Source organism: Thamnophis elegans, chromosome 2, assembly GCF_009769535.1.
Source record: "Thamnophis elegans isolate rThaEle1 chromosome 2, rThaEle1.pri, whole genome shotgun sequence".
NCBI lineage: Eukaryota > Metazoa > Chordata > Lepidosauria > Squamata > Colubridae > Thamnophis > Thamnophis elegans.
Genome location: NC_045542.1, coordinates 151,107,702 through 151,130,308, shown reverse-complemented (window position 1 = coordinate 151,130,308; position 22,607 = coordinate 151,107,702). Strand labels below are relative to the sequence as shown.

The window sequence follows — 22,607 nt, the reverse complement described above, 5'->3', positions numbered from 1 at the left end:
TAGTAACCACATAGGCAGGATTGAAATTCTACCGGTAAAAAATGATACTGGTTCGCAGTAGTAAAAAATACTTTAAAAACTTTTTAAAAAGTTCCAACGATTGCACGTGACACAACTGATCTTCAGAACTTTTAAAAAAAACTTTTAAGCATTTTTTTTTACTACAGGTTCTCCGGAAACATGGTGGTGGAGGCCAAAAATGGGGTGGGGTGGGCAAAAACAGGGGTTGGGGCCAAAAATAAGGGTGGGGGGTTCTGAGAAAGAAAGAGAGAGAGATGGAGGGAGAGGGAGAGAGAGGGAGAAAGAAAGAAAAAGAAAGGGCAAGAGGGATAGAAAAAGGAGAGGAAGGAAGGACTACAAACCTGTCACTAGATGCAGCTTCAAAGTATAATCCAGGACTGGAAGGGACCTGGAGGTCATCTAGTCCAACCTGCTCCAGCAGGACATTGTTAAAATGAGTTTCTGCCTTTTGATCCCCCAGTTACATACTACATAGTCACATGATTCCAACAAGCCATGCCCACAGAACCAGTAGAAAAAAAAAAAAAAAAGATTTCACCACTGCACATAGGTAGACATTTCCATGTCATCTGCCCCTCACTTGGTCCTTCAGCTCTCCCAAGGCTTCCTCCATCACCACTGTAACAAGAGTCCACCCATTTGCTGCTGGAAATCCTTTTCTTTTCTTCCTTTCCACCATTTCCAGCTTTAGAGCCTTCATCAAATGGCCAAGTCATCACATAATGTGTCCAAAGTCAGATTGAGCCTGGCCATTGTGCTGATATTTGCATGATTATATATGATGGTGTGCTTGCTTTATGACACATAAATGTGATGCATTCTTTAGTTTGATGACTGCATGATTATTGATGTATTTGTATGCTGCTGTTGATGAGTGTTAGAGAGCATCAACACAGCTTTCTTTCCAAATATATCTAAGGAAGAAGGAGCAAGAAGCTGGCTGTTCCACCAGGAAGGAAATTGTCCAGTGATTTAGATGGACAAGGAATGACGGTTGAAGAACTAAGGAAGGAAAAAGCATAAGGTTCAATTTGGTTAGGTAGAGTTAACAATGTCTGGGAAGAGGGACTGAGAAGTTAAGAAGAGAGTGAGAGGAACTGTAACTTAAGATACATCTATGGTTGAGGGAATTTTGGGAAAGTGGAGAGGGGCTGAGAGAAATTGAATTGTTCAAATACATTCTATGCCTTTGAAGTGTAGCACACTCTGAGACTTCCAAGTCTGTTCTGTTCAAAATACAACCCAAATCCAGGCTTTCTATAGAACAAATGAACTTTCATCTTAAAGTGATTTTGTTTTTTTGAATCTTGCTCAGAAAGCAAACAGTGTTTGGACAATGTTGGTCTCCAGAGGGAGCTATTCCATTAATCAGATATTTACAGGAAAAAAAGATCCATTGTCTCTTCAGGCTAAACTTTGCTGCCTTGGGCTGAAGCTTTTCAATAGCTAAGGACCATCACGCTGAAAGAATCTCGGAGGAGATGCAGCAGTTAAATGAAGGACTCCCTATGGATGGAGCAAATAAAAGAAAATATCTGGAGAATGCAGGCATCGATCTTGCTACCTCTTGCATGCTAAGCAAGCGCTCTACCATTTGAGCTAATTCCCCAGCTGTCTGATAGCATTCTTGAACAATTTACCAAGAAAGAAACCAAGGTAACATTGAGAAACTGGAGAAGGTTGGTGCTCCATGGTGAGAGTGCAGTCCAACCTACCTACATCAAATCTGGAACTTCAGAGGGATGCCTGGATTAGCACTAACCCTCACCCTCTGGTACTTCTGGCAAAGTGGGATGTGAGGATCCAGTCACTAGGGTATAATCATTATTATGGTTAAGGAAGAGTTAGAGGACACATTTCCAGGGTGTGCAACCTAAGTGCATTAATTTGTGAGTGCCTAGCTTGGAATTGTTGCACTAATTGTTACAATTAGCATAAGCTTGACTTACCCCCAAATCCATCCATGAAGCCTTATCTGGTTGTAACCAAGGCAAGGGAAGCATCTTCTTCTTGAGGTTCTTATAACTGGTAGACCATAAAATTTCAGATTTCATGAATGGCTCTGATTGCTTGCTTCACAGGGTGAACGATTTCCCAATTGCTTCTCATAGATACTTCTCATGGCATACAAAAGAAAAGGCAGATACAAATAATGTGTACAGATGGATTCAATGAGGTTGAATTAGTGTATGGATCAGGAAAAAAAAAACAAGAGAGTTGGCTGGAGAATGCGGGCATCAATCCACAACTTCTTGCATCCAAAGCAAGGACTCTACCATCTGAGCTAACACCCCAACTACCAAGCAACCTTGATTCACCACGTTACAAGAATTCAGGGCAAGAGACACCAACTGAGGAGCTGAAAACAATCTCACAACGTAGCAAAATTATGTAAACATTTACTGGAGAATGTGGGCATCGATCCCACCACCTCTTGCATGCAAAGCAAGCGCTCTACCATATGAGCTAATTCCCCAGCTACAGGTAGATTTTAAGGAACCAAAATGCAAAACCTCAGGACAAGAGGCAGAAACTTAAATATATTAAAGTGATCCGTTAAACTGGCAAAACGAGGTATATGTCTCTCTAGGAGAATGCTGGCACTGATCGCATTACCTCACACTTAAAGCAAGCGCTCTATCATTTCAGCTGATTGCACCACATCCCAGCAATGCCTGTAAATTTTATCTGGAGAAGATGGGCATCAGTTCCACCATCCTGCAAGCAAAACAAGAGTTTATATATTGCCACTAATGCCCAACTGACTGCCTGGATGCTTTGCAACAGTGTAGAAATTTAGGATAATATGCACAATTTGCCTGGAAGAGGATTTTCTGTATGGAAGCCAAAAGAGAATAGAGATTGACTAGAGAATGCAGGCATCGATCCTGCTACCTCTTGCATGCTAAGCAAGCGCTCTACCATTTGAGCTAATTCCTCAGACCTAAGGTAACTTTCACCCACTCAACTGCAAGGATTTAGGATAAGATTCAGGAGCTGAGGACATGAAATTATAATATTATTATCTATCGGAGAAAAATCCAAAACACTAGAGAATTCCTGGAAGCCTGGCACTCTGACAAATCAGCCATCCACAGGCACATACGCATAAACAACATCTACATATATACCATCAAGGACCCATCTTCCAGTGTCTGGATAAATCCTTCCAGTTCACACAAAAAAGGGAGGAAGGCATAAAGATCCTCCAAGTAAAGCCAAGTGGGGAATTAGCTCAATGGTAGAGCGCTCGCTTAGCATGCGAGAGGTAGCAGGATCAATGCCTGCATTCTCCAGTCAGTCTCTTTACTTTTGGCTTCCATTCGGAAAATCCTCAAGCACACAATTCTGCATATTTTCCTAAACTAGGAATTACTGCCAATGCTAAAGTAAGGACAGGCCCCGCCTGTCTGCACATCATCAAGATGAAGAGCGAGAAGAGGAATTCTGGGAGTTGTAGTCCACAAGTCTTAAAGCTGTCAGGTTTGAACACCCTGGGTTATTTTTTCTAAAGGGTTATGAGTGCAAGGGTCTTTTAACTTGACAGCTTTAAGACTTGCACACTTCAATGCCAGAGTTTCTGAGCCAACATTTTGGTTGCTGAGCAAGAGCGTGTTAAGTGAGTTTCACCACATTTTACAAGTTGGCCATGCCCACCCAGTCACATGGCTGGCAAGCCACTCCCACCTAGTCACATCGTTGGCAAGCCACTCTCACAAAGCAGGCCACACCTACAGAAGAAGTTCTAAAAAATTTTGAAACCCACCACTGCATCACGGGTATAAATCAATAAGTGACATTCCTGTTTTTCTTCATTTTTTGTTACATTGCTTTTAGTGTTTCTGCTTTTGGTTATTGTTGTTAGCCACTCAGAGTCATGTGGCAAAGAATGGATGGAACCCACACAGAAAATCGTACACAGAATCACAGGGGTGGAGTCGTGGATCTTGTGGAAAGATGATAAAATCAACCAAAATCCTGCCTAGAAAAGGTGGGCATTGATCTCATCGTCTCTCACAAGACTTTAGCATTGCCAGTAATTCCTAGTTTAGGAAAATATGCAGAATTTGTGTGCATGAGGATTTTCCGAATGGAAGCAAAAAGTAAAGAGACTGACTGGAGAATGCAGGCATTGATCCTGCTACCTCTCGCATGCTAAGCGAGCGCTCTACCATTTGAGCTAATTCCCCACTTGGAAGGATCTTTATGCCCTCCTCCCTTTCTTTGTGTGAACTGGAAGGATTTATCCAGACACTGGAAGTTGAAAGGTCCTTGATGGTATATGTAGATGTTGTTTATGCATATGTGCCTGTGGATGGCTGATTTGTCAGAGTGCCAGGCTTCCAGGAATTCTCTAGCATTTTTGGATTTGGCTTTTTCTCCGATAGATAATAATATTATAATTTCATGTCCTCAGCTCCTGAATCTTATCCTAAATCCTTGCAGTTGAGTGGGTAAAGTTACTTTATGTCTGGGGAATTAGCTCAAATGGTAGAGCTTGCTTAGCATGCAAGAGGTAGCAGGATCGATGCCTGCATTCTCCAGTCAATCTCTATTCTCTTTTGGCTTCCATACAGAAAATCCTCTTCCAGGCGGGGTTTCAATTTTTTTTACTAGTAGTTCGGTGGGCATGGCTATAGAGGGGGGAATGTGACTGAGTTGGTGTGGCCAACTTGACATTGCTTATGCCCATGCCCACTCAGTCACATGCTCCCCCCCCCCAACTTAGTCACACCCACCAGACCGGTGAAAAATTTGTTTTGCCAGGTAGGAAGCTGGCACACAAACCTTGTTTTGTTGCCGCTGCCGAACAGTCCGTGCCCTCCCCCTACGGACTGATGCTGCATGAGGGCAGGAAAGAAGCTGGTCTTGGGAGAGACCTTCCCACCCCTCCAGAGAGCCCGTACGAGGAGAGGAGGAGGCTGGTTTGTAAGTGGGTGGGCGGTTTGAGGTCGGCACCTCCTTCACTTGTTGGGGTGAGCACAGCAAGATGCATGTCATAGCAGCCCCCCTCCCCTGCTTGTGTGAAGACAGTGTGCGGGTGGGTGAGTTTTTCTCTCCCCCCTCTCTCTTCACCCCTCTGCTTCCTGCTGCTTTTCCCCCCCTCCTTCTCTGTGTTGCCTGATCACAAGAGATGAAGAAATGATGGTGGAGGATTAAGCAGAGACAAGAGGATGCCCAGAGGGGCGCTAACCTTTGCCCTTGACGGCAGGGGCTGCTTTATCGCATGCCTCCCTCCCTTTATTTCTCTGGCCCCTCTCCTTCCCATGCTCACCCTGGCAGCACCCCGGTAGTAGCAGTCAAGTGAGGCAAGGAGGCATAGGTGGGCAAGCAAGTGCTTGGTAGTTGGGGAGTTAGCTCAAATGGTACAGTGATTGCTTTGCATACAAGAGGTGGTGGGGTCGGTGCCCACATTCTCCAGCCAATTCTGTGTTATTTTTTCCCAATCCATACACTAATTCAACCTCATTGAATCATCTGTACACATTATTTTGTATCTGCCTTTTCTTTGTATGTTGTGGGAGTATGTCATCGCCTGGTAGGGTTCAGACATCAGGCAAATACCTGTGTTGTTAAGTACTCACTCCCACTCCCTTGCTTCACTGGTGCAGGAGAGAACAGACATGCAGGACTAAAAGGAAAGTTTTAAGGCATGAGGACCAGGAGGCCAGGGTTGGGTTGCCCAGCTATTGTCTCTGATTGATTACCTGAACCTATACGATGTTTATCACACTCTCCCTATGTGTTGTTTCGCCTTACCTGCTTATTTGCCTGTATGTTGTGGAATAAAACCATCCAGCTCTTTTTTTGGTGCAAATAAAAGTGGTTATTTCCCAAGTCTCTTTTTGGCATTTTGATGACTTAAGTGCAGTTTTGAACCTTACAGTATCTATACAAACTGGGCCCTCGCGCTCATGACTACCTGCATTATTAAGCATGGGCATATTGAGCAAATATATTTCTGAGCAGTTTACAAAACCAGCACATTGCCCCCAACAATCTGGGTCCTCGTTTTCTCAAGATAAACCTACAAAGAATAACATATGCAGAATCACAGGGCAAGTGAGGTGTATCTAGGGGAAGGATGATATAAAAAAATCAAAACTGTCTAGAAAAAGTGGGCATTGATTCCACCATCTGTTGCAAGCAAAGCAAGAGTTCTGCATTGCCACTAATTCCAAGTTCCGGAAAATATGCCAAATTTGCCTGCATGAGGATCTTCTGTATGGAAATCAAAACTGAAAAGAGACTGACTGGAGAATGCAGGCATCGATCCTGCTACCTCTCGCATGCTAAGCGAGCGCTCTACCATTTGAGCTAATTCCCCTGTCAATCTTGTTCAGCCATGTTACAAGAATTCAGGACAAGATGTAGAAAATGAAGAGATGAAAATGATCTAATACTTTGGAAAGTAAACTGCCTGTCACCCTTGTTCTATCACGTTAGAAGAATTCGGGATAAGATGTTGAAAGTGGGTAGATCGAAACGGTCTAAAGGTTTTGGCAAAGGAACGTTAAAAGAAAATGGACTGGAGAATGTGGGCATCGATCCCACCACCTCTTGCATGCAAAGCAAGCGCTCTACCATATGAGCTAATTCCCCAGCTGTGAGCAGCCTTGACCCACAAAACTGCAAGAATTCAGGAGGAGGAGAAACTGAGGAGGTAAAATAAGATGCCAACTAGTAAGTCTACTAGAAATGACCGAGACATACCTGAGCTCCATTTACCTGGGAAGAGCTTGAGCAGGTGGATTCAGAGGAAGTGAACATGTTCCTCACAGCTGTGAGTTCTGGAGCTGTGCCAGACTTCAGAGATGCCAGCATGTGGGCCTGTGAACCAGAGGTTTCTCTCACCAAACTAGCAGCGGGTGCAGAGGTGAGGGTAAATAAATTGGCCCATCTCCTTTTAGGTTTCTGAGGCTGTGCAAACTTTTATGGCCCTTTGGGGAAAGGGATGAGCCTCGCCTCACCTTGGGAAATTGAGTGGGTTCCTGCCAGTTCTAACCTCTTCCATAGAAGAGGTTCCACAAGTCTACCATGCCATTTAGAACCGGTTCCAGTTCCCTCCCCCCGCCGTCCCACATCATCAAGATGAAGAGCCAGAGGAGAAATTCTGGAAGTTGAAGTCCACAAGTCTTAAAGTTGTCAAGTTTGAACACCCCTGGGGTATTTTTTTCTAAAGGGTTAGTGGTGCAAGGGTCTTGTAACTTGACAGTTTTAAGACTTGCACACTACAATGCCAGAGTTCCTGAGCCAACATTTTGGTTGCTGAGCAAGAGCGTTGTTAGGTGAGTTTCACCACATTTTACAAGTTGGCCATGCCCACCCAGTCACATGGCTGGCAAGCCACTCCCACCCAGTCACATGGTTGGCAAGCCAATCCCACAAAGCAGGCCACACCTAGAGAAGAGGTTCTAAAAATTTTTGAAACCCACCACTGGAGAGGAGGTAACACTTAAACGAAGAGAGAGGAGGTTCTGGAAACAACCTAGCCCTGTGCTAGATAGGACTTTAAATGTGAGAAGGAGCACCTTGAATTGCAGTGGAGAGAACCTGGAAGCCAATGCACCTGGCATAATAATAGCACAATAGGAGCAAGCTGGTGGGCACTAAAGACTGCAGAACCTGCCTCATGTGGAACCATTTGTAACTTCTATATGGTCTTCAGGGGCAGCCCCATGTGGAGCATGTTACAGTAGTCCAACTACAGAACCACAGGGTATGAATGGGGGTGAGTGTGAGGAAGACAGGAAGGAAGATGAGGCTGCTGTCTGAACTTTAGAAAAGCAGCTGCGGCCAAGTAGAAAATCTCCCCACCTCCCACCCACTTTCCCAAGGCTAGGCTCAGCTCATCCCTTTCCCCAAAAGGCCATGAAAGTTTGCATAGCCTCAGAAACCTAAAAGGAGATGGGCCAATTTATTTGCCCCCACCTCTGCACCTGCTGCCAGTTTGGTGAGAGAAACCTCTGGCTCACAGGCCCCCATGCAGGCATCTCTGCGGTCTGGCACAGTTCCAGAACTTACAGCTGTGAGGAACATGTTCACTTCCTCTGATTCCACCTGCTCAAGCTCTTCCCAGGTAAATGGAGCTCAGGTGTGTCTTGGTTATTTCTAGCAGACTTACTAGTTGGCATCTTATTTCATCTCTTCAGTTTCTCCTCCTCCTGAATTCTTGCAGTTTTGTGGGTCAAGGATGCTCACAGCTGGGGAGTTAGCTCATATGGTAGAGCGCTTGCTTTGCATGCAAGAGGTGGTGGGATCGATGCCCACATTCTCCAGTCCATTTTTTAAAACTTTCCTTTGCCAAAATCTTTAGACCCTTTCGATCTAATTAGTTTCAACATCTTATCCCGAATTCTTCTAACATGGTAGAACAAGGGTGACAGGCATTTTACTTTCCAAAGTATTGGATCATTTTTATCTCTTCATTTTCTACATCTTGTCCTAAATTCTTGTAAGATGGCAGAACAAGGTTGACAGGGGAATTAGCTCAAATGGTAGAGCGCTCGCTTAGCATGCGAGAGGTAGCAGGATCGATGCCTGCATTCTCCAGTCAGTCTCTTTTCAGTTTTGACTTCCATACAGAAGATCCTCATGCAGGCAAATTTGGCATATTTTCCGGAACTTGGAATTAGTGGCAATGCAGAACTCTTGCTTTGCTTGCAACAGATGGTAGAATCAATGCCCACTTTTCTAGACAGTCTTTTGATTGATTTTATCATCCTTCCCCTAGATGCATCTCATTTTGCTCCTGTGATTCTACATATGATATACATATGATTTATCTTGAGAAAATGAGGACCCAGATTGTTGGGGGAAATGTGCTGATTTTGTAAACTGCTCAGAAATATATTTGCTCAGATATGCCCATGCTTAATAATGCAGGTAGTCATGAGCGCGAGGGCCCAGTTTGTATAGATACTGTAAGGTTCAAAACTGCACTTAAGTCATCAAAATGCCAAAAAGAGACTTGGGAAATAACTACTTTTATTTGTACCAAAAAAAGAGCTGGATGGTTTTATTCCACAACATACAGGCAAATAAGCAGGTAAGGCGAAACAACACATAGGGAGAGTGTGATAAACATCGTATAGGTTCAGGTAATCAATCAGAGACAATAGCTGGGCAACCCAACCCTGGCCTCCTGGTCCTCATGCCTTAAAACTTTCCTTTAGTCCTGCATGTCTGTTCTCTCCTGCACCAGTGAAGCAAGGGAGTGGGAGTGACGTACTTAAAACACAGGTATTTGCCTGATGTCTGAACCCGGCCAGTCAATGACATACCCCACAGCATACAAAAGAAAAGGCAGATACAAATAATGTGTACAGATGGATTCAATTGAGGTTGAATTAGTGTATGGATGGGAAAAAATAACACAGAATTGGCTGGAGAATGTGGGCACCGACCCCAACACCCTCTTGTAGGCAGAAGCAAATCACTGTACCATTTGAGCTAACTCCCAACTCCCAGCACTTGCTTGCCACCTATGCCTCCTTGCCTCACTTGACTGCTAGTACCGGGGTGCCACCAGGTGGAGCAAGGGTAAGGAGAGGGGCCAGAGAAAGAAAGGAGGGGGGGCATGCGATAAAGCAGCCCCTGCCGTCAAGGGCAAAGGTTAGCGCCCTCTGGGCATCCTCTTGTCTCTGCTTAACCCTCCACCATCATTTCTTCATCCTTTGTGATCAGGCAATGCAGAGGAGGAGCGGGAGGAAAAGCAGCAGGAAGCAGAGGGGTGAAGAGAGGAGGGGGGGGGAGAAAAACTCTCCCATCCGCACACTGTCTTCACACAAGCAGGGGAGGGGGGGCTGCTATGACATGCATCTTCCTGTGCTCGCCCCAACAAGTGAAGGAGGCGCCGACCACAAACTGCCCACCCACTTACAAACCAGCCAGCCTCCTCTCTCCTCGCACGCGCTCCTCTGGAGGGGAAGGGAAGGTCTCTTCCCAAGACCAGCTTCTTTCCTGCCCTCATGCAGCATCAGTCCGTAAGGGGAGGGCACGGACCATTCGGCAGCGGCAAGCAAAGCAAGTCTTGTGTGCCAGCCTCCTAGCTGGCAAAACAGAATTTTCACCAGTCTGGTGGGTGTGACTAAGTGGGGGGGGGAGCATGTGACTGAGTGGGCATGGGCGTAAGCCACGTCACGTTAGCCACACCAACTCATTCAACATCCCCCCTCTAGAGCCATGCCCACTAGTAAAAAAAAATTGGAAACCCCGCCTGGAAGGGGATTTTCTGTATGGAAGCCAAAAGAGAATAGAGATTGATGGAGATGCAGCATCGATCCTGCTACCTCTTGCATGCTAAGCAAGCGCTCTACCATTTGAGCTAATTCCCCAACATAGGTAACTTTTCACCCACTCAACTGCAAGGATTTAGGATAAGATTCAGGAGCTGAGACATGAAATTATAATATTATTATCTATCGGAGAAGAAAAGGCCAAATCCAAAAACGCTAGAGAATTCACTGGAAGCCTGGCACTCTGACAAATCAGCCATCCACAGGCACATACGTCATAAACAAATCTACATATATACCATCAAGGACCTTTCATCTTACAGCGTCTAGATAAATCCTTCCAGTTCACGCAAAGAAAGGGAGGAGGGCATAAAGATCCTTCCAAGTTAAAGCCAAGTGGGGAATTAGCTCAAATGGTAGAGCGCTTGCTTAGCATGCGAGAGGGTAGCAGGATCAATGCCTGCATTCTCCAGTCAATCTCTATTCACTTTTGGCTTCCATTCGAAAAAAATCCTCATGCACAACAAATTCTGCATATTTTCCTAAACTAGGAATTACTGGCAATGCCTAAAGTCTTGTGAGAGACGATGCCACCTTTTCTAGGCCGGATTTTGGTTGTTTTATCATCTTTCCCCAAGATCCACCCCACTCCACCCCTGTGATTCTGTATACGATTTCTGTGTGGGTGCCATCCATTCTTTGCCACATTAGCTGAGTGGCTAACAACAATAACCAAAAGCAGAAACACTAAAAGCAATGTAACAAAAAATGAGAAAAACCAGGAATCTCACTTATTGATCTATAAACTGTGATGGCGAATCTATGGCACAGGTGGCACGTGGAGCGATCTCTCTGAGCATGTGAGCTGTTGCCCTATGTCAGCTCCAGTACACATGCGTACCCAGGCCAGCTGATTTTTGACCTCTCCCGGAGGGCCAGGGGAGACCATTTCCACCCTCCTCATGATCCAGGAAAGCCTATGGAGCCTGGAGAAGGTGAAAAACGGAACCTAAGGGCCAACTGGAATTCAGAAATGGACTGTTTCCAGCTTCTGGAGGACCTCCGGGGGCCAGGGAGGCCATTTTATTCCAGAAGTTCCAGAAGTCCTGGTTTTTCCGCCCTCCCCAGACTCCTCGAACTGAAGACTCCTTGAAGCTTTCCTCCAACCTCTGGGAGGGCGAAAATGGCCGCTCTGGAGGTTCCTCCTGAAGACTCTTGGTGCCAAAAGACAGAGCATGTTTCCGGCCTCCAGAGGGCCTCCAGAGCCCGGGGGAGCCCATTTTTCATCCTCCCCAGAGGTTCACCCTCCTGATCCTGGGGAGGGCGAAAACTCTCCTCAGTCAGCTGTGGTTGATGTCTACACTTGGGAAAAAAGCAGCTGCCACCAAGTAGAAAAGCTTCCCACCCCCCACTCAATTTCCCAAGGCGAGGCAAGGCTAGGCTCATCCCTTTCCCCAAAGGGTCATAAAAGTTTGCACAGCCTCAGAAACCTAAAAGGAGATGGGCAAAATTTATTTACCCTCACCTCTGCACCCGCTGCTAGTTTGGTGAGAGAAACCTCTGGCTCACAGGACCACATGCTGGCATCTCTGCAACCTGGCACAGCTCCAGAACTCACAGCTGTGAGGAACATGTTCACTTCCTCTGAATCCCCCTGCTCAAGCTCTCCCAGGTAAATGGAGCTCAGGTGTGTCTTGGTTATTTCTAGCAGACTTACTAGTTGGCATCAAATTTCCTCTCCTCGGTTTTCTCCTCCCTCCTGAATTCTTGCAGTTTTGTGGGTCAAGGTTGCTCACAGCTGGGGAATTAGCTCATATGGTAAGAGGCGATTGCTTGCATGCAAGAGGTGGTGGGATCGATGCCCACATTCTCCAGTTCCATTAGTCTTTGTAACGTTCCTTTGCCAAAATCTTTAGAACCTTCGAGCTAATCAGTTTCAACATCTTATCCCGAATTCTTCTAACATGGTAAAACAATGGTGACAGGCAGTTTTACTTTCCAAATATAGATCATTTTCATCCTCTTCATTTTCTACAATCTTGTCCTGAATTCTTGTAACATGGCTGAAACAAGAATTGAAAGGGGAAGTAGCTCAAATGGTAGAGCGCTCGCTTAGCATGCGAGAGGTAGCAGGATCGATGCCTGCATTCTCCAGTCAGTCTCTCTTCAGTTTTGACTTCTCTACAGAAGATCCTCGTGCGCAAATTTGGCATATTTTCCAGAACTTGGAATTAGTGGCAATGCAGAACTCTTGCTTTGCTTGCAATAGAGTGGTGGAATCAATGCCACACTTTTTCTAGACGTCTTTTGATTTATTTATATCATCCTTCCCTAGATACACCTCACTCTGCCCCTGTGATTCTGCATATGTTATTCTTTGTAGGTTTATCTTGAGAAAACGAGGACCCAGATTGTTGGGGGCAATGTGCTGGTTTTGTAAACTGCTCAGAAATATATTTGCTCAAATATGCCCATGCTTAATAAATGCAGGTAGTCATGAGCGGAGGGCCCAGTTTGTATAGATACTGTAAGGTCCCAAACTGCACTTAAGTCATCAAAATGCCAAAAAGAGATTTGGGAAAAAACCACTTTTATTTGCACCAAAAAAGAGCTGGGTGGTTTTATTCCAGGCAAGTAAGCATGTGAGGCGAATCACACCTAGGGAAAGTGTGATAAACATACATTCAGGTAATCAAATCAGAGACAATAGCTGGGTACCCAACCCTGGCCTCCTGCCCATGCCTTAAAACTTTCCTTGTAGCCCTGCATGTCTCTTCTCTCCTGCACCAGTGAAGCAAGGGAGGGGGAGTGAGTGCTTAACAACACGGGTATTTGCCTGATGTCTGAACCCTACCAGGCGATGACATACTCCCACAACATACAAAAGAAAAGGCAGATACAAAATAATGTGTACAGATGGATTCAATGAGGTTGAATTAGTGTATGGATTGGGAACAAAATTAACACAGAATGGCTGGAGAATGTGGGCACCGACCCCACCACCTCTTGTATGCAAAGACAATCACTGTACCATTTGAGCTAACTCCCCAACTACCAAGCACTTGCTTGCCCCACCTATGCCTCCTTGCCTCACTTGACTGCTAGTACCGGGGTGCCACCAGGGTGAGCAAGGGAAGGAGAGGGGCCAGAGAAAGAAAGGAGGGGGGCAAGCAATAAAGCAGCCCCTGCCGTCAAGGGGCAAAGATTAGCGCCCTCTGGGCATACCTCTTCTCTCTGCTTAACCCTCCACCATTATTCTTCATCCTTTGTGATCAGGCAAACGCAGAGGAGGAGCGGGAGGAAAAGCAGCAGGAAGCAGAGGGGTGAAGAGAGAGGGGGGAGAGAAAACTCACCCACCCGCACACTGTCTTCACACAAGCAGGGGAGGGGGGGCTGCTATGACATGCATCTTGCTGTGCTCACCCCAACAAGTGAAGGAGGCGCCGACCACAAACCGCCCACCCACTTACAAACCAGCCCACCTCCTCTCTCCTCGCACGGGCTCTGTGGAGGGGGAGGAAAGGTCCTCTCCCAAGACCAGCTTCTTTCCTGCCCTCATAGCAGCATCAGTCCGGAGGGGGAGGGCACGGACCATTCGGCAGTGGCAAGCAAAGCAAGGCTTGTGTGCCAGCCTCCTAGCTGGCAAAACAGAAATTTTCACCAGTCTGGTGGGTGTGACTAAGTGGGGGGGGGGAGCATGTGACTGAGTGGGCATGGGCGTAAGCCACGTCACGTTAGCCACACCAACTCAGTCACATCCCCCCTCTATAGCCATGCCCACCTAGTAAAAAAAAAAATTGGAAACCCCGCCTGGAAGGGGATTTTCTGTATGGAAGCCAAAAGTGTTTAGAGATTGACTGGAGAATGCAGGCATCGATCCTGCTACCTCTTGCATGCTAAGCAAGCGCTCTAACCGTTTGAGCTAATTCCCCAGACATAAGGTAAATTTCACCCACTCAACTGCAAGGATTTAGGATAAGATTCAGGAGCTGAGGACATGAAATTGTAATATTATTATCTATCGGAGAAAAAGCCAAATCCAAAAACGCTAGAGAATTCCTGGAAGCCTGACACTCTGACAAATCAGCCATCCACAGGCACATACGCATAAACAACATCTACATATATACCATCAAGGACCTTTCATCTTACAGCGTCTAGATAAATCCTTCCAGTTCACGCAAAGAAGGGAGGAGGGCATAAAGATCCTTCCAAGTTAAAGCCAAGTGGGGAATTAGCTCAATGGTAGAGCGCTTGCTTAGCATGCGAGAGGTAGCAGGATCAATGCCTGCATTCTCCAGTCAATCTCTATTCACTTTTGGCTTCCATTCGAAAAAAATCCTCATGCACACAAATTCTGCATATTTTCCTAAACTAGGAATTACTGGCAATGCTAAAGTCTTGTGAGAGACGATGCCCACCTTTTCTAGGCCGGATTTTGGTTGTTTTTATCATCTTTCCCCAAGATCCACCCACTCCACCCCTGTGATTCTGTATACGATTTTCTGTGTGGGTGCCATCCATTCTTTGCCACATTAGCTGAGTGGCTAACAACAATAACCAAAAGCAGAAACACTAAAAGCAATGTAACAAAAAATGAAGAAAAACCAGGAATCTCACTTATTGATCTATAACTGTGATGGCGAATCTATGGCACAGGTGGCCACGCGGAGCGATCTCTCTGAGCATGTGAGCTGTTGCCCTATGTCAGCTCCAGTACACATTCGTACTCCGGCCAGCTGATTTTTGACCTCTCCGGAGGGCCGGGGGAGACCATTTCCACCCTCCTCATGATCCAGGAAAGCCTATGGAGCCTGGAGAAGGCGAAAAACGGAACCTAAGGGCCAACTGGAAATTCAGAAATGGACTGTTTCCAGCTTCTGGAGGACCTCCGGGGGCCAGGGAGGCCATTTTATTCCAGAAGTTCCAGAAGTCCTGTTTTTCACCCTCCCCAGACTCCTCGAACTGAAGACCCCTTGAAGCTTTGCTCCAATCTCTGGGAGGGCGAAAATGGCCGCTCTGGAGGTTCCTCCTGAAGACTCTTGGTGCCAAAAACAGAGCATGTTTCCGGCCTCCAGAGGGCCTCCAGAGCCCGGGGAGCCCATTTTCATCCTCCCAGAGGATCACACTCCTGATCCTAGGGAGGGCGAAAACTCTCCTCAGTCAGCTGTGGTTGATGTCTACACTTGGGAAAAAGCAGCTGCCACCAAGTAGAAAAGCTTCCCACCCCCCACTCATTTCCCAAGGCGAGGCAAGGCTAGGCTCATCCCTTTCCCCAAAGGGTCATAAAAGTTTGCACAGCCTCAGAAACCTAAAAGGAGATGGGCAAATTTATTTACCCTCACCTCTGCACCCGCTGCTAGTTTGGTGAGAGAAACCTCTGGCTCACAGGACCACATGCTGGCATCTCTGCAACCTGGCACAGCTCCAGAACTCACAGCTGTGAGGAACATGTTCACTTCCTCTGAATCCCCCTGCTCAAGCTCTTCCCAGGTAAATGGAGCTCAGGTGTGTCTTGGTTATTTCTAGCAGACTTACTAGTTGGCATCAAATTTCCTCTCCTCGGTTTCTCCTCCTCCTGATTCTTGCAGTTTTGTGGGTCAAGGTTGCTCACAGCTGGGGAATTAGCTCATATGGTAGAGCGCTTGCTTTGCATGCAAGAGGTGGTGGGATCGATGCCCACATTCTCCAGTCCATTTTCTTTTAACGTTCCTTTGCCAAAATCTTTAGACCCTTTCGATCTAATCAGTTTCAACGTCTTATCCCGAATTCTTCTAACATGGTAGAACAAGGGTGACAGGCAGTTTACTTTCCAAAGTATTCGATCATTTTCATCTCTTCATTTTCTACATCTTGTCCTGAATTCTTATAACATGGCCGAACAAGATTGACAGGGGAATTAGCTCAAATGGTAGAGCGCTCGCTTAGCATGCGAGGTAGCAGGATCGATGCCTGCATTCTCCAGTCAGTCTCTCTTCAGTTTTGACTTCCCTACAGAAGATCCCCATGCAGGCAAATTTGGCATATTTTCCTGAACTTGGAATTAGTGGCAATACAGAACTCTTGCTTTGCTTGCACGAGACGGTGGAATCAATGCCCACTTTTTCTAGACAGTCTTTTGATTTATTTTATATCATCCTTCCCCTAGATACACCTCACTCTGCCCCTGTGATTCTGCATATGTTATTCTTTGTAGGTTTATCTTGAGAAAACGAGGACCCAGATTGTTGGGGGCAATGTGCTGGTTTTGTAAACTGCTCAGAAATATATTTGCTCAATATGCCCATGCTTAATAATGCAGTCATGAGAGGGAGGGGCCAGTTTGTATAGATACTGTAAGGTCCAAAACTGCACTTAAGTCATCAAAGTGCCAAAAAGAGATTTGGGAAAAAACAGCTTTTATTTGCACCAAAAAAGAGCTGGGTGGTTTTATTCCAGGCAAGTAAGCATGTAAGGCGAATCAACACCTAGGGAAAGTGTGATAAACATCTTATACATTCAGGTAATCAATCAGAGACAATAGCTGGGTACCCAACCCTGGCCTCCTGGCCCATGCCTTAAAACTTTCCTTGTAGCCCTGCATGTCTCTTCTCTCCTGCACCAGTGAAGCAAGGGAGGGGGAGTGAGTGCTTAACAACACGGGTATTTGCCTGATGTCTGAACCCTACCAGGCGATGACATACCCCCACAACATACAAAAGAAAAGGCAGATACAAAATAATGTGTACAGATGGATTCAATGAGGTTGAATTAGTGTATGGATTGGGAAAAAATAACAGAGAATGTGAGCACCGAGCCCACCACCTCTTGTATGCAAAGCAACCAATGTACTATCTGAGCTAACTCCCCAACTTCCAAGCAACCTTAATTAACCATGTTACAAATATTTGGGGCAAGAGGACTTCTGGTTGTACTTCTGGCGCCATCAGAAGATTGGTTCTCGGCCAGCTCCAACTTCTTATTGGTGGGCCCAAATTTGGACCATAGCTACTCTGTAGGATTGGCGAAGCAAAGGAGGACTACCTAGCAGGTAGAGGGTAGCTGCATCTCCCCTCCCTGATTAGGAGAGCCCCCTCAGCCGATGACAGCGAGCAGTCTTTTTGTAACCAACTGATACACTTTCCACAGCATGTAAAGAAGGATATTGTGTTTGTTTCAAATAAAGAATAAAAAATATTTAAAAAAATATTAAACATTTAGATGACAGTGTAAGATATGGGACAAAGGGAAAGAAAAAGAATGTAAAGCAAAACATTTTATGAAAGTATTTTAACAATGTCTATGAATCTTAGAACTATATAAGTTGGATAACTGCTTTGTATGTGGTGTAAGAGATTACAATTATTTTTGAATATATATTAGTAAGGTAGTAATGTAATGTATATTATTATACAAGTTATATAGGTTGAAAAATAGTTTGTAAATCAGATAAATAGAATTTCTATAAGGGTATTATTAAATATGTATAAAAATATGATTGACATTGAAAAGCTAAGATTAATTTGAGATTTGACAAAGAAAGAACATATTTTAATGAAAATAAGAGTATCATGATTGAAGGGTTGGGAAAATAGTAAATATGAAAAAATGTGATTACAGTGAATATACATTAAATGCTTGAAAGATCACGATTGATGTTAGAAGTGCATATTGAATATTGAATAGGAAAAAAGGAAGGATCACATCTGAATATTATGATGATGGGGGAAGGGGGAAAGGACTAAAATAGAGATAGAAATAAGAGCGGGGAAATAGTAAAAACAAATGTTAAGATGATACAACATATGGCAGAACTATCAGAAGGTTTAGAATTAAAGGATGATAATAGAAGTTCTGTGTTAGAGTAAAACTAAAAATGAATTGTAATTATTAGAAATAATATGTTACTTTATTTGTATTGAACTGTATGATACTCAGGAATCAAACATTCATGCAATGAGATGTATAAAAATAAAATAAAATAAAAATTAAAAAAAAGAATTCAGGGCAACCAACTGTGATACCAACTGAGGAGCTGAAAATGATCTAACAACGGAGCAAAATTAAGAAAAGATTTACTGGAGAATGTGGGCATCGATCCCACCACCTCTTGCATGCAAAGCAAGCGCTCTACCATATGAGCTAACTCCCCAGCTCTAGGTAGAGTTTAAGGCATTGAACTGCAAGACCTCAGGACAAGATGCGGAAACTAAATATATAAAAGTGGTCCAAGAAACTAGCAAAATGAGGTATAGGTTTCTCTCGGAGAATGCTGGCATTGATCCTATTACCTCTTACATGTAAAGCAAGTGCTCTATCATTTCAGCTGATTGCACCATATCCCAGCAGTGCCTGTATATTGCATCTGGAGAAGATGGGCATTGATCCCACCATCTCCTGTAAGCAAAACAAGAGTTTATATATTGCCACTAATGCCCAACTGACTGATTGTACTGCTTTTCAACGGTGTAGAAATTTAGGATAATATGCAATATTTGCCTGGAAGAAGAAGTGGGTTCATACCGGTTTGCACAGGTTTGATCAAATCAGTAGTGGTAATTGGGCCTGGGTCACCGAACCAGTAAGGATGGCAGGCCACGCCCCTGAACTGGTCCCCTAGTTGCCACTTGCTCACCCACCTATGCCTCCTTGCCTCACGTGACTGCTACTACTGGAGTGCCACCAGAGTGAGCAAGGGAAGGAGAGGGGCAAGAGAAAGAAAGGAGAGAGGCATGCGATAAAGCAGCCCCTGCCGTCAAGGGCAAAGGTTAGCACCCCTCTGGGCATCCTCTTGTCTCTGCTTAACCCTCCACCATCATTTCTTCATCCTTTGTGATCAGGCAATGCAGAGGAGGAGCGGGAGGAAAAGCAGCAGGAAGCAGGTGGGTGAAGAGAGAGGGGGGGAGAGAAAAACTCTCCCATCCGCACACTGTCTTCACACAAGCAGGGGAGGGGGGGCTGCTATGACATGCATCTTGCTGTGCTCGCCCCAACAAGTGAAGGAGGTGCCGACCACAAACCGCCCACCCACTTACAAACCAGCCCACCTCCTCTCTCCTCGCTCTCTGGAGGGAGAGGGAAGGTCTCTCCCAACACCAGCTTCTTTCCTGCCCTCATGTAGCATCAGTCCGTAGGGGGAGGGCACAGACTGTTCGGCAGTGGCAAGTAAAGCAAGGCTTGTGTGCCAGCCTCCCAGCTGGCAAAACAGAAATTTTCACCGGTCTGGTGGGTGTGATTAAGTGGGGGGGGCTGTGACTGAGTGGGCATGGTCATAAGCGACGTCAAGTTGGCCACACCAACTCAGTTACATCCCCCCTCCATAGCCATGCCCACCGAACTAGTAGTAAAAAAATTTGAAACCCTACCTGGAAGAGGATTTTCTGTATGGAAGCCAAAAGTGTTTAGAGATTGACTGGAGAATGCAGGCATCGATCCTGCTACCTCTTGCATGCTAAGCAAGCGCTCTACCATTTGAGCTAATTCCCCAGACATAAGGTAACTTTCACCTACTCAACTGCAAGGATTTAGGATAAGATTCAGGAGCTGAAAACATGAAATTATAATATTATTATCTATCGGAGAAAAATCCAAATCCAAAAACACTAGAGAATTCCTGGAAGCCTGGCACTCTGACAAATCAGCCATCCACAGGCACACACGTATAAACAACATCTACATATATACCATCAAGGACATTTCATCTTACAGTGTCTGAATAAATCCTTTCAGTTCACACAAAGAAAGGGAGGAGGGCGTAAAGATCCTTCCAAGTGGGGAATTAGCTCAAATGGTAGAGCGCTCGCTTAGCATGCGAGAGGTAGCAGGATCAATGCCTGCATTCTCCAGTCAGTCTCTTTACTTTTTGCTTCCATTCGGAAAATCCTCATGCACACAAATTCTGCATATTTTCCTAAACTAGGAATTACTGGCAATGCTAAACTCTTGTGAGAGATGATGAGATCAATGCCCACCTTTTCTAGGCAGGATTTTGGTTGATTTTATCATCTTTCCCCAAGATCCACCCCACTCCACCCCTGTGATTCTGTATACGATTTTCTGTGTGGGTGCCATCCATTCTTTGCCACATGACTCTGAGTGGCTAACAGCAATAACCAAAAACAGAAACACTAAAAGCAATGTAAGAAAAAAATGAAGAAAAACCAGGAATCTCACTTATTGATCTATACCCGTGATGGCGAATCTATGGCACAGGTGGCACGCGGAGCGATTTCTGTGAGCACGTGAGCTGTTGCCCTATGTCAGCTCCAGTACACATACGTACCCTGGCCAGCTGATTTTTGACCTCTCCGGAGGGCCGGAGGAGACCGTTTCCACCTTCCTCATGATCCAGGAAAGCCTACGGAGCCTGGAGAGGGTGAAAAATGGAACCTAAGGGCCAACTGGAAATTCAGAAATGGACTGTTTCCAGCAGTTCCACCACAAATCCACGAAGCGCTTATCCGCGGAGACATAAGCGCAAAGACTAATTCGCGCCGTTCGATGCGCTAAGGAAAAACGCGACCCTACCACGATGACATAATCGCGGAGGGCAAATCCGCGCATTCCCAAGCACTCAGTACCCTAAACCTAACCCTAAACCTAACCCTAAACCTAACCCTAAACCTAACTCTAAACCTAACCCTAAACCTAACCCTAACCGTAACCCTAAACCTAACCCTAAACCTAACCCTAAACCTAACCCTAAACCTAACCCTAAAACAAACCCCTAAACCTAATCCTAACCCTTACGTTAATTGAAATCGGCTTTCTGCCACGGCGCGGTTTTAAAGCGCCCTTCTGTTGTTGCGCTGTTGTCGTGGCAGTGATGATGCGCGGTGATGACGTCGCGGCTTTAGCGACACGATTTTATCACCGCTATTTTGACGAGCGCGGTTTTGTCGTGCCACGGTTTCCAGCTTCTGGAGGACCTCCGGAGGCCAGGGAGGCCATTTTCTTCCAGAAGTTCAGAACTCCTGTTTTTCGCCCTCCCCAGACTCCTTGAAATGAAGACCCCTTGAAGCTTTCCTCCAACCTCTGGGAGGGCGAAAATGGCCGCTCTGCAGGTTCTTGCTGAAGGCTCCTGGTGCCAAAAAAAAGAGCATGTTTCCAGCCTCCAGAGGGCCTCCAGAGCCCAGGGGAGCCCATTTTCACCCTCCCAGAGGTTCACCCTCCTGAGCCTGGGGTGGGCGAAAATTCTCCTCAGACAGCTGAGGTAGCCCCCATGCTGGCATCTCTGCAACCTGGCACAGCTCCAGAACTCACAGCTGTGAGGAACATGTTCACTTCCTCTGAATCCACCTGCTCAAGCTCTTCCCAGGTAAATGGAGCTCAGGTATGTCTCGGTCATTTCTAGCAGACTTACTAGTTGGCATCTTATTTCATCTCCTCAGTTTCTCCTCCTCCTGAATTCTTGCAGTTTTGTGGGTCAAGGCTGCTCATAGCTGGGGAATTAGCTCATATGGTAGAGTGCTTGCTTTGCATGCAAGAGGTGGTGGGATCGATGCCCACATTCTCCAGTCCATTTTCTTTTAACGTTCCTTTGCCAAAACCTTTAGACCGTTTCGATCTACCCACTTTCAACATCTTATCCCGAATTCTTCTAACGTGATAGAACAAGGGTGACAGGCAGTTTACTTTCCAAAGTATTAGATCATTTTCATCTCTTCATTTTCTACATCTTGTCCTGAATTCTTGTAAGATGGCCGAACAAGATTGACAGGGGAATTAGCTCAAATGGCTACATATCATCTAACTGCATACAATCCCCCCTCCCATTTTCCCACAATAGAAAATGCATAGTAGAATAATAGAGTGTGGCAGGCCTGAGATCCACAAGCCAATATGCCTGCAAGCCTGACACCTTGCTGATGATTGTCCAACCTCAATATCAGAACATAACCTGCCAAAGCCAAGATACAGCTTCATATCCCTCCTCCATTGTTTGTTCCAGGATCTTCACCCCCAATCGACAGGATGACTGCAGATTCAAGAGATTTTCCCTCTTGTTCATCCTCATCCCTTCTGCCAAGTAGGGAATCTGAGAAGGAATAAAGGAGGCACATCTCTGTGGGTTCTTTGTTCTTCTTTCCTTGTCCTTTGATAAGTTTCAATAATTACTTATGATAATGGCTCTTACCAGCCCTCAGAAAGAGTTAGGAGAGGCAGAAGAGTTTGAAAACAGGGTTCCTGAAAAAAAAAGACATGAGGTTGTGGGTAGGTGAGAATAATCATAATTTCTTATTTTTCATCTCATATATGACTGCTATCCAAATCTATTCAAAATTTGAACATTTCCAAATGTCGAAATGCAGTTATAGATGCAGATATAGAGTGGAAAAAGGTCTTTCCATGGATGGTACAAAACAGTGT

General features: G+C 45.4%; 15 non-coding genes across 15 annotated transcripts; 8 read left to right on the top strand and 7 right to left on the bottom strand.

Annotated features, from left to right (window-relative positions):
• Nucleotides 1–2,424: 2,424 nt before the first annotated feature.
• TRNAA-UGC lies at nucleotides 2,425–2,497 on the bottom strand. Its single transcript has one exon. It is a non-coding gene; the product is annotated as a tRNA-Ala (tRNA).
• Nucleotides 2,498–3,245: 748 nt separating this feature from the next.
• TRNAA-AGC lies at nucleotides 3,246–3,317 on the top strand. The gene has a single exon. It is a non-coding gene; the product is annotated as a tRNA-Ala (tRNA).
• Nucleotides 3,318–4,138: 821 nt separating this feature from the next.
• On the bottom strand, nucleotides 4,139–4,211 carry TRNAA-AGC. Its single transcript has one exon. It is a non-coding gene; the product is annotated as a tRNA-Ala (tRNA).
• A 2,065-nt stretch (nucleotides 4,212–6,276) lies between these two features.
• TRNAA-AGC lies at nucleotides 6,277–6,349 on the bottom strand. The gene has a single exon. It is a non-coding gene; the product is annotated as a tRNA-Ala (tRNA).
• A 202-nt stretch (nucleotides 6,350–6,551) lies between these two features.
• Nucleotides 6,552–6,624, bottom strand: TRNAA-UGC. The gene has a single exon. It is a non-coding gene; the product is annotated as a tRNA-Ala (tRNA).
• Nucleotides 6,625–8,227: 1,603 nt separating this feature from the next.
• TRNAA-UGC lies at nucleotides 8,228–8,300 on the top strand. The gene has a single exon. It is a non-coding gene; the product is annotated as a tRNA-Ala (tRNA).
• A 201-nt stretch (nucleotides 8,301–8,501) lies between these two features.
• On the top strand, nucleotides 8,502–8,574 carry TRNAA-AGC. The gene has a single exon. It is a non-coding gene; the product is annotated as a tRNA-Ala (tRNA).
• A 3,766-nt stretch (nucleotides 8,575–12,340) lies between these two features.
• Nucleotides 12,341–12,413, top strand: TRNAA-AGC. Its single transcript has one exon. It is a non-coding gene; the product is annotated as a tRNA-Ala (tRNA).
• Nucleotides 12,414–14,117: 1,704 nt separating this feature from the next.
• On the bottom strand, nucleotides 14,118–14,191 carry TRNAA-AGC. The gene has a single exon. It is a non-coding gene; the product is annotated as a tRNA-Ala (tRNA).
• A 296-nt stretch (nucleotides 14,192–14,487) lies between these two features.
• TRNAA-AGC lies at nucleotides 14,488–14,559 on the top strand. Its single transcript has one exon. It is a non-coding gene; the product is annotated as a tRNA-Ala (tRNA).
• Nucleotides 14,560–15,877: 1,318 nt separating this feature from the next.
• Nucleotides 15,878–15,950, top strand: TRNAA-UGC. Its single transcript has one exon. It is a non-coding gene; the product is annotated as a tRNA-Ala (tRNA).
• A 2,367-nt stretch (nucleotides 15,951–18,317) lies between these two features.
• On the bottom strand, nucleotides 18,318–18,390 carry TRNAA-UGC. Its single transcript has one exon. It is a non-coding gene; the product is annotated as a tRNA-Ala (tRNA).
• Nucleotides 18,391–19,651: 1,261 nt separating this feature from the next.
• Nucleotides 19,652–19,724, bottom strand: TRNAA-AGC. The gene has a single exon. It is a non-coding gene; the product is annotated as a tRNA-Ala (tRNA).
• A 286-nt stretch (nucleotides 19,725–20,010) lies between these two features.
• TRNAA-AGC lies at nucleotides 20,011–20,083 on the top strand. The gene has a single exon. It is a non-coding gene; the product is annotated as a tRNA-Ala (tRNA).
• Nucleotides 20,084–21,681: 1,598 nt separating this feature from the next.
• On the top strand, nucleotides 21,682–21,754 carry TRNAA-UGC. The gene has a single exon. It is a non-coding gene; the product is annotated as a tRNA-Ala (tRNA).
• Nucleotides 21,755–22,607: the final 853 nt, after the last annotated feature.